Source organism: Vulpes lagopus, chromosome 6, assembly GCF_018345385.1.
Source record: "Vulpes lagopus strain Blue_001 chromosome 6, ASM1834538v1, whole genome shotgun sequence".
Taxonomy (NCBI): Eukaryota; Metazoa; Chordata; class Mammalia; order Carnivora; family Canidae; genus Vulpes; species Vulpes lagopus.
Window position 1 is genome coordinate 35,135,617 of NC_054829.1, and position 7,170 is coordinate 35,142,786.

Here is a 7,170-nt window from a genome sequence, read left to right on the forward strand (position 1 = left end):
TAAGTATCTGCCTTCATGGTCTCAGGATCCTGGGATCAAGCCCCATCAGGCTGTCTACTCAGCAGCGAGTCGGCTTCTCCCTCTCCCTCTGTGATCTCTCTCACTCTCCCTCTCTCTCAAATAAATTTTTAAAAAATCATTTCAAAAAAAATTTTAAATATTCACAGCAGCTTTATTTTTAATAGCCAGAAACTGGGAAAAAAAGCCAAATGTCAACCAATGGGTGAATGATGAATGAACTGAAATATATCCATACTATGGAATACCATTCAGCAACAAAAAGGAATGAATCATTGATACACACAACATGGATGAAATCTCCAAATAATTGTGCTAAGTGAAAGAAGCCAGACAAAAAAAGAGCCTTTACTGCATGATTCCATTTATATAAAATTCTAAAAATACAAACTAATCCATAGGGTCAGAAAACTGTATCTTCAGTTGTCTAGAAAAAGAGGATGCAGGGTGTAGGGAGGGGCCCAAGGGAGAGATGGTTTCACAGGTCTACATATATGTAAAAAATTTACCAAATCTTACACTCTAAATATGTGCAGCTGTGTGTCAATTACACTCAACAGAGCCAGTGTAAGAATTATCACACTACCCCACAAAGTGTAGACAGTTTAAGGTAACAATCAAAAAAGAACATAACCTGCAGATCAGTGAAGAATTAAAGGCTTCAAACATAAGTGATTTTACACTGTTCCAGACACAATCTTTTATTTGGTAAAAGTAGGAAAGAGGGCATATGACACAGGTCATTGGTAGATGTGAAAGCGAGCAAGAATAAAAAGTGAACACACAGGGAAGCCCTGAAGAACAGGTTATTGCATTTAACATTAACATCATTTCTTTTTTTTTTTTTTTAACATCATTTCTTAATTAAGATGTAGCCAATCTGAAATATTTCATAATAATTTTTAAAAAGGAAAAATTATTTCGTTTTCCTATTTGGCCTGTTCCACTCCCCAGCAGAACCAGGTGCTTCCCTTGTCCCACAGCCCTGAAGAACCCATCTTGTCCCACACTGCCACATGTATACAGCAAGGGCTCATCCATCAGGATAGGGTCTATATCGTTTGACGCTGGCACAGTGGTCAAATGTAAGTATACTGAGGTCGGAGAGCCTGGCTTCCTAGCCTAGGCACTGCCGTTCACCTACCAGGTAGCCTCAGAATATTATCTGATGCCCAGTTTTACAAAATTTCAAACAGGGCTGGAAGGGTATGTATGAGGATTCACTGTGAATTTATCCAAACCTTGGGCCTACACAGGCCCTGTCTGTCACCTGATTACCACTCCATCTTCACTTAGCTTTTTCCCTCCAGCTGATGAAGCTCAGGCACAAACATCCCCTCCCAGTTGCAATAAAGCCACACGTCGCAGAGTTCTTTCCTGCCTCAGTGCTGTCTCCCCTGCTGATCTTCCATGATGCCTCATGGTCCCCACAGCCTCCTGCCCCAACATCATGGACAGCTCCTTCTCATCACAGACACAGCAGAAACAGCAGCTCCATAGAGAAGCCTTCTCACCATTAACACAGGAGTCCCTGGTCGCTCTCTCCTTCTTTCTACTCAACATCCACTCAACAAATGCTTCTTAAGGACCTACGGCTCATCAGGCCCTGGTCCAGATTCTGAGGGCACCACAGTGACTACCAGCATCGATGGAGTGTGGTCTGGCAGGGGAATGAGTAAAACCCAGAGTATGTTAGGTCTTTTTTTTTTTTTTTTAAAGATTTTGTTTATTCATGAGAGATACGCAGAGAGAGACAGACAGAGAGAGGCAGAGATAAAAGCAGAGGGAGAAAAAAAAAAAAAAAAAAAAAGCAGAGGGAGAAGCAGGCTCCATGCAGGGAGCCCGATGCAGGACTTGATCCGGTGACTCCAGGATCACACCCTGGGCCAAAGGCAGGCGCTAAACCGCTGAGCCACCCAGAGATCCTGAGTATATTAGTTCTATGGTCATAGGTGCCATGGAGAAAACCAATAAATCGTCAACAGGGGAATGGGAGTTGCAAGAGGGGTTATGATTTTTAAATCTGGGGTTTTGCCACTGCTCACTGAGAACACAATATTGCGTAAAGAAGTGAAGGGGGTCAGGGAGGGAACCAGACAGAAATGGGGGCTGCGCCGAGGGCATTCCAAGCAGAGGAAACGGCAAGGCCAAAGGCACCTCAAACAGCAGGGAAACTAGTCTGGCTGGAGAGGTATGAGCAAGAAGCAGAGCAACTGATAAGATCGAAAGGTGAAGGGCTGGGGAAGGAGGAGGACCAGGATGGTGTAAATTCTGGGGGCCACAGTCAGGTCTGCCTTTCACTCGGAGGGAGATGGGAAGCCACTGAAGAATTTTTAACAGGGAAGTGTGTGATCTGATGGACATTTTTAAAACTGCAATTAGTTTGCTAATGTTTTTCACATTCTGTGGATCCTCCCCAGCTCTTCCCCCTCCACTGGCGGGAATCACAGCAGTCCCGAGCCTGTGCTATTACAACTCCAGCACCTAGCACAATACATTGTAGGCACTCAATAAATATTTATTAAGTGAGGTAATCTATGCAAAGCATTTACTGGCACAAAATAAGCACTCCATAAATGGAAACTATTATCATTGGGAACCCCAGATTTCAGCACCATCGTCAACATATGGTTAAGAGCTTATCTGAGTAGATGAATGAGTAATTTTGTGAAATTACCAAAAATCTATAGTAAAAACATCTGGGTAACGACAAATTAACCAACTGCGTTTCACTTTTACCCTTCCTTATTAAGACGCGGCAGATTCCATTTTTGAGCTTTAAACTCTGTTAAGCTACTGGGCACCACCTAGAATAATCCCCTTGTGATTCGGTTCTCTAAACAAACGGCAATATCCTGCAAACACAACTAGCACTAATGCACTGAAATGCTTGCAAAATTGCTAACTGGGTAAACTTATTCCCATGATTTTTTTTTTTTTTTTTTAGCAGTCTTAATGTACAGGGCTAAACTGACCAAACTGGTTGGATTTTATTTTTGTTGAATTCAAACTTATTTCACTTAACTCAAGCATGTGAACAAAGAACTAAGAATTCCCACTCTTTTACTTATTTCGGCATCTCCGGAGTCTTCACCGGAACTCACGGTGAGGAATACACCTGCTTTCTTCGCCCTCGTGGGGCCTTAGGGGGGAGGGGCGTAATGGCGGGGCTAAGGCCAGTTTAGTGATTATCTCGGGAAAGCCCTTGAAAGTCCCAACGGTTTTCCAGAGAGAAAACTCAAAAAGGGGCCATGCATTAAAGCACAGGGACACGGCAAATAGTCCATCCCCCAAAAGGTGAACGCCCGCGCCTGGTGATATTTACGAGCTCTCGGTGGCAGGGGTCGCGGTGGTTTGGGGCCAGGTAGGTCCAGGCGCTCATTGTAACCCCCGGCCCTGAAAGTGGCCGACCCCATCCGAGCACAACCACAGGATAACCGCAAGGAGGACTTGGGAGCTATGGAAACTTTCGGAAGGGCTGAAAATGATGAAAGTTGCTGGGAATCTCACGAACTTTAGAAAAAGAAGAAGAAAAGCGATGCCCAAGTGCCGAGCGGCTACAAAGAAACGCCCTGGCTGGGCTGGGCTTGACCTGCCGGAGCTTGCACACGGCCGCGGCCGGCGTCCAGCTCAGCGCTCCCCCCAGGGGAGGGGAGTCGTAACCTTCGGAGATAACGAGCGCCCACAAAGGCCAGTGTCAGGGGCTGGCGCAGCTCCCTCGTCCACCAGGGTGGACGTTCCGAGCACACTGATCCCACCCAAGCCCCCACCCCACCCCACCCACCCCACCGCCGCTTTTAGAACAGAAGGAAAAATAACCTAAAGGGGAGAGCGTGCTCCCGTCAGACCCTCCAGGCAGTTTCAGACAACAAAGACCCCACGCGGTCCCGACGGGTCCCAGCGCGGCCGCCCCCTCCGCCCGGGCCGCCCCCTCCGCCCGCGCCGCACGCCCGCGCCCGCTCTCCGCCCGGCTCACGGGGCTTCAAAATCTTTCCCGCCCAGGCGTGACGCGACGGACGAAAACAATCGGCGGATCCGGAGCGCGGGGGCCTGGGCCCGGCGGCGGCGCGGCGGGGCGGGGCGGGGAGGGGCGCGGAGGGGCGCGGAGGGGGGGGGCCGGGGCGGGGACCGGGCCGAGCCCCCCGCGCAGCCCCGCTCAGAGCCGGGCGGACCCGCGCGCTGGGGCCCGGAGGTGACACAAAGAAGCCGAGGGACCAGCGCCGCCCGCTGCGCTCGCCCCGATCCCCGCGGCGCCCCGCCCGCTGACAAGTTTGCGGCGCCCTCCACGCACCGCGCTCTCCCCGCCCGGCAAAGTTTCCGGGGGCCGCGCTCGGACCCCCGCAGCGGGTGGGGCCCCGCGCCCGCGCCCGCGCCCGCGCCCCCGCCCCCGGCTCGGGGACCTGCCCCCGCCCCTCCCCGCCCCGGCCCGCTCTCTCCGGGGCGCACCGGGCGCCGGGGGCCGCGACCGCGCTCACCGCCGCTGGCCGGCCGAGGGGCGGGGGCGTGGGCGCGGGCCGGGCCGGCGCAGGTCGGGCCCCGCGGGCCTGGCTGCCTCGATCGCGCCCTTCGCTGGCTCTCCCGCTCCGTTTTCGGTCCAGCCCGAGGCTCCGCGCGCAGCACAGCGCGCTCCGCTCCTCGGCGCCTGGAAAGCTGCAAACCACGCCCCGCGCCTGCCCGCGCCTCCCCGCCCGCCGCCGCCGCCGCCGCCGCCCGCCTCCGAGCCCCGCGCCCGCCGCTCGCCGGCCAGTGCGCAGCCCGCCCGCGGGCCCGGAGGCGGAGCCGCCCCCCCCGCCCCCCGCGCCCCGCCCCCCGCGCCCCGCGCCCCGCCCCCCGCGCCCCGCCCCCCGCGCCCCGCGCCCCGCGCCCCGCGCCCCGCGCCCCGCGCCCCGCGCCCGCCCCGGGCCGCCAACTTTCTTTCCGTGTTTCGGGACGTCGGAGACGGTCTGAGGGAGATGCTAACTCGGGCAGGCTAACGGCCGGGGTAGGAGGGATGTCACAACCTCAAAAAGGCTTTTCCGCCCCGTTTCATCGAGGAATCTCTCCAACCTTCCCGGACTCTTTTGGGTCTTTGAGATGGGGGTGACAGGGCAGATGTGCAAATTAGCTACCGATTGACGAACTCATCTAATCTTTGCGGACCCTTTGAAGATTTGGGACTTGATGACCTCTAAGATCTGGGTCGGTATTTCTTACAGCGTGGTCCAGACTTCAGGATCCCCTGGAGGGAAGCCCCTGGAGGGCTTTGTTAAAATGCAGAATCCTGGGTCCCTCCCTCCCCCGGCTCCAGAAAGGCCTCAATCCTGTGACACCGTATACGTCTTCCAGATCTGAAACTCACTGGAAGCTGGGTCCTTGGGAATCCATCCTGCAGGTGCCAATTTGATATACCAGCAAATTACTCAATGCCTTTGGACTCAGGATGATGTCATTTGACTCCCACTTACGTCCTGTACTGCTAGGGCAGCATTATTGAAGCACTTAGAGTCCTGAATGAAAGGTATTGTATGAACTCACTGTTGTTACATAAATAAGTGACGTTAAAATATTTATTGTGTTTGTATTGCAATCAAATTTAACTTCTTATAAATCCAAGTTCATATATATTGTGTGGCTACAGAATCTTGCCTGGATTACTTAGTTAAATTTGGTGGTTATGACCCAAACCAAATGGTAAGGAGCAGACATTAGAGTTTTGATAATGCATTCAGTTAACACATATTAATGAAGAAAAAAAAATTGTAGATCTTACCCACGGTTTGGGACAACCGTTTCAAAAACTTGTACCTCTTTGAGTACTGGAATGATTCAGTTATTTGACGTGCACATTTTTTCTTGATGGGCAAAAGCTCAACTCAACAAAACAGCACAGTGTCGACCTACGTGCCATTCCTTGTATTCCAAGATAATCATTCCGATAGTATCACTTCTCTTCTTAGACTACCCATGTGTGCATTATTTATAATTAATGGCTTAGTTCACAACAAAGGTCTATAAAGCAAGAAGATCCTTCTGGTCTGAGAGTGTCTTTTCACAGAAACATTTTGCCCCATGCAATACATACAAATTGAAGAGCCAGTTTCAGGAAAGTGTGGGCTCTAGGGTTCATGGAGCTGTCTACAAAGCATTGTCTGTTACTTTTCTTCTCTGTTCTATTCATGCTATTCATTTCCATTTTACATTGGTTGCTTCCTTTAGAGTAAATGCTGCAAAATCATCATGGCAACAGTCTCTGGAGAAAATATTATGAATCATTTAATTATTGTTCCCTTCTAGGCATCTATGCTACAAGTCCTCAAAGTGAAAGGACTATTGTTCCATATTGTATCTAGTGCGCTTACCAGAGTCCAGAATAAAGTGTCTCAAAATGTTTTCAGATGTCCCCAGTTAGAGTCTTTTAATGATCTATAGTGTCTCCTAGCCATGCCTGTTTGGATATAAAAGCAAAACCTACTTTTAAATCAGCAAATTAGACTAACGACAGGAGCACCGAAACAGATCCTCTATGCTTTGAAATGAAAATTAAAAAATACATACCTAAACCAAACAGAGCCACACCCGGTTCTTTTGAAACACAACACTGAGCATGTGAACTGATGGCTCATATGCTTACATCTCTGACTGGCAGAGTCAGGGTTGCCATGAACTCAGCCCTGCCCACATTCTCCCATGCACCAAAAAAAAAAAAAAAAACAGAGATAGTACAATAATATAGTATGATGTTGTGTTATGCCTCTTAGCTATTATTTACATCCAGCATCTGTATTTGTAGCAAAAGATCCCATTCAGTTCAACAGCTTACCTGAGAGAATTGCCAGCTCCAATTGTGCTAAACACAAATTTTACAAATTGATCAAACTAAAAGCACATCTGTGACTTGGTACACAAGCATGCAGTGGCATATGGTGAGAACTGCCAAAGCAGACATTCAATACCTACTGGCACATTGTACTGAGCAGGACAAATAACATAGTCTGAGGCATTCAAGTGAGTTGGATATCCTCGTGCCATTAAAGAAATTAAATTCACCACTCTTCAAGTTAGGCAGCAACTCCTCTCTGTCACAGCATGGGTTGCTGTGAACTAGAGTTGTTGTTTACATTCCTGTGTCCCACACTAGGCTGCCCAGCTCCTTGTCTTTGCATCCAGAGTGCC

General features: G+C 50.1%; 1 protein-coding gene across 2 annotated transcripts in view; it reads right to left on the reverse strand.

The window, feature by feature from the left end:
* The window catches only part of SYNE2 (spectrin repeat containing nuclear envelope protein 2), a 326,121-nt gene extending 321,393 nt beyond the window's left edge, over positions 1 to 4,728 (reverse strand). The window contains exon 1 of one of the 2 annotated variants that reach the window (XM_041759982.1): positions 4,494 to 4,728. The gene's annotated coding sequence lies outside the window, so the exon portion shown is untranslated. Of the gene's footprint in view, positions 1 to 3,837; positions 3,976 to 4,493 lie in introns of those variants that run through there. The other variant, XM_041759984.1, reaches the window with a different exon arrangement.
* Positions 4,729 to 7,170: the final 2,442 nt, after the last annotated feature.